The sequence below is a fragment of the Pinus tabuliformis genome, chromosome J, assembly GCF_031772625.1.
Source record: "Pinus tabuliformis cultivar Carrire ecotype Pingquan chromosome J, CPIR1, whole genome shotgun sequence".
Lineage (NCBI taxonomy): Eukaryota > Viridiplantae > Streptophyta > Pinopsida > Pinales > Pinaceae > Pinus > Pinus tabuliformis.
The window spans coordinates 1408345159-1408348643 of record NC_142295.1 but is presented as its reverse complement, the minus strand read 5'-3'; the positions used below and the strand labels follow the sequence as shown (position 1 = coordinate 1408348643).

General features: G+C 32.5%; 2 non-coding genes across 2 annotated transcripts; both read left to right on the top strand.

Moving 5' to 3' along the window:
• Positions 1–2696: 2696 nt before the first annotated feature.
• TRNAS-CGA (transfer RNA serine (anticodon CGA)) lies at positions 2697–2778 on the top strand. Its single transcript has one exon. It is a non-coding gene; the product is annotated as a tRNA-Ser (tRNA).
• Positions 2779–3140: 362 nt separating this feature from the next.
• On the top strand, positions 3141–3222 carry TRNAS-CGA (transfer RNA serine (anticodon CGA)). The gene has a single exon. It is a non-coding gene; the product is annotated as a tRNA-Ser (tRNA).
• The last annotated feature ends 263 nt before the right edge of the window (positions 3223–3485 follow it).

Genomic DNA, 3485 nt, shown 5'->3' with positions numbered 1-3485 from the left:
GATCCCTAGTTTTAAAGTTGATGGTATTGTGTTACTATGGTTTTGGCTCTTGGTATTGAGAAAGGCCTAAGGCCATATAAGGAGAAGAAGATCATTAGGCAAGATCATCTTTCGACAAGGCTTGAATATCTAAGAGAGAAAGAGATCTGATATGCAGGGTTCAGGTTGCTTGATATGAGCTAAGGAGAAATCACATCGGCGGATGGAAGACTAGATCTAAGGACAAATCGGGATCTAATGGTTTGAAATGCTCTATTATGATATGGTTGATTATGCGTATTTCTAGATCTGCATTCTGTCGCAATATTATGTTCTGGATCTAACTGATGTCTGGTACAGCTGCAAGTTGAGAGAATCTATTTTTAGATCTGTACGCATGTTGGCTTAAGTAAAAGCGCGTGTACACGCGGGTTTCGCTCATTGAAGTAGCGTATATCTCTTAAAGCTTATCTTTGGGTTTTGCAGTTAGATCTGACTGTTATTGCAGAGTTCTGTAGACTGCTCTGGGTTCTGGTATCTGGTGATTGACAGGGTTCAGTGGTTCAGTGATTCAAAGTTTGATAATTCTAGTATTGGTTGTTTTATGCTTCATGGATCTGTTATGAAAGTTGAATGAATTGGGTTCTACAGATTGAATGATGTGCTTCAGGAATATCCAGTCTGAAAATGTATGAAAAGTGATACCTGAAAGAAAGAAGATTGTAGGCCAGCACCTACGTACTAGTATCTTGGCTAGTACAAGAGCAAAGGGGGTTGGAGCTCCCTTCCAAGGAAGTTTGGAGAACGAGAGAAGGTTGTAGCCTTCTGCAGGTTGTAGCCTGCGTACTGGTACAAGGCTGCACCAATACAAAATATTGTAAACTGAAGTTTCTTATTAAAGAAAGATAGAGACAACTTGCAGCAGGTGGTTTTCACCCACATTGGGTTTCCACCTTATATCTTGGTGTTCATGTGTGTGGTTTTTGATCTGTTCTGTTATACTGCACCTGCTTACTGTTAATGTGGTGAATAATGTCCTGATGAACTTAACTGAAGAATAAGCTAACTAAATTATGAGTTTTCTTCTTATACGCTGTTTTACTTAACCACAGTGGCGTGTACACGCTGGTTCACCTAACTGAAGTAGCGTATATGTTTCTGAGCATTGAAAAGTTTGATTGATCTGATAATACTGATTCACCCCCCCTCTCAGTATTATTTCCAACACAATGTGTAATTTTTCATTATTTAAATTGTATTTTTGAATGCTATATATAGTATATATAGGACCAAATAAACGTTTTAACCATCAAACTTAATTATTTCATGATATATACATAATTTTTTTAAATGATATAATATATATGTAATTGTCATTAAAATATTTTACATACATGTACATTGAGACACTTTATCACACAATTAAAATGATTTTTTTTATTATTATTATATTTTTAAGTATATGTCAATATTAATTCGTATTAAAATATTTCATTGATAACCCACATTGATTTTTTTATATACAATATTAAGATATTTTATTTTAATAATTTTTTTTCTACATATAGATATATATGAAGTTGATATTTACAAAATTTAGTTAACATAGATTTTTAAGACATGTTTCCGCGATAATCACTTGAAAATTCATTTGCCGACGTGTTTAGAATGAGTAAGTTCAAAATTCATTTGTAGAGGTGTTTAGAACCCGTAAGTGTTGTTCATCGTCACGACAAGATGAAGAACCAAATCAAGGCAAGTTAAATATCGATCAGTCAAACATCTAGAAAGGAACAACTACTTATGACCAAAAGGAACCAAATCAAGGCAAGTTAAATATCGATCAGTCAAACATCTAGAAAGGAACAACTACTTATGACCAAAAGGAAACAACTACAACCAACTGGGTAACAACTATATTTCATAAGTAAAATTTATTAGATATATTTATTTCCATTTAAATTTAGATGTAACTAAATATATATACTTTTAATATTTATAATTAATTAAAGAATTTTGAACTAAGAACTATTAAATTTAATAAGTAATTTAATATCATCTTTTTTATTTGAAATTTAAAATTAAAGAAACTTATAATATTATAGGAAAAAATCTTATTAATTATTAATTAAATAACCAATTAGTTAATTAATTTTTTATTACGAAGTCTTTTTCTATGTAACCATATATGTATTATTCTCTTTTAAAAATTAAAAATATATAAAATCATATATTATTCTCTTTTCAAAACTAAAAATATATAAAATCATATTAATACTTGTTTATGAGGTATTATGGGATAAACTGGGATAAAATTATAAATAAATGTTTATTCGTTAATAAATTAATTATTTAATAGGTTTGTTAAAATTATTTAATTTCATTTAAATGAAAGAAATATATGAAAGGATAAATAAGAATTAAAATTAAATATTTATCAATTAATTAAATAAAAATAGATTTATTTTTCTAAATATAAATGCTTATAATACTAAACCTATTTTCAATAATTAACATAGATTTTCAAAATTTATTTAAATTTCTTGTTACTTCCAACCTATCTCTTCCGAGAATCTGTTATTTTCAACCTTGAAGGGTGAGCACTTTCTGTCCTGGTTACACACAACCGTGTGAGCAGCAACCGTTGCATTCCAGTTAAAGGTATTTAGAAAGTCACATATATCCTTAGGTTTTATTATTTTGAAACATAAATATAAGTCAACATGTCCGAGTGGTTAAGGAGATAGACTCGAAATCTATTGGGCTTCGCCTGCGCAGGTTCGAATCCTGCTGTTGACGTTTTCCATTTAATTTAAGTGCTTTACAAATCCGAAGAACAATGCACGAATTTGAATGGCGGACGACCACAGAAGTTCTAACATCCTCGCACGATATCATAGCGTCCACAGATTAATCCTAGCTCCGGAGTCCTGTAACCCTAGATAAATGTGTGAGTAGCAGCGACCGTTACATTTTGGATAAACGTATTTAGGATGCAGCATTCATATTTTATGTAAATGTAACCCTAGTTCTGGAGGTCTGTTAGATAATGTGGATGAAACCCTACATAAATGTGTGAGTAGCAGCAACCATTGCATCCTGGATAAAGGTACTTAGAAAGAAGCATTGTATTTATTTTGTGCTCAGAACCACTCACATCTGTCAACATGTCCGAGTGGTTAAGGAGATAGACTCGAAATCTATTGGGCTTTGCCTGCGCAGGTTCGAATCCTGCTGTTGACGACCTTTCTTTGTTATAATTCCCGTTACAAATCTGAAGGACCATGCATAATGAGTTTGAATAGCGATGACCATTGTGGGAATCCTGTCATCCTCGCCAGTTTAGATGGGTTCAAAGTGCCTGCAAATTTTGGAGAATGTCGCCGTCGCAGAGGCATCGAGTCCCCTCGATTTCATAGCGTACACAGATTCACATATTCTTATGTAAATGTAACCCTAGCTCTGGAATCCTGTCATCCTCGCCAGTTTAGATGGGTTCAAAGTGC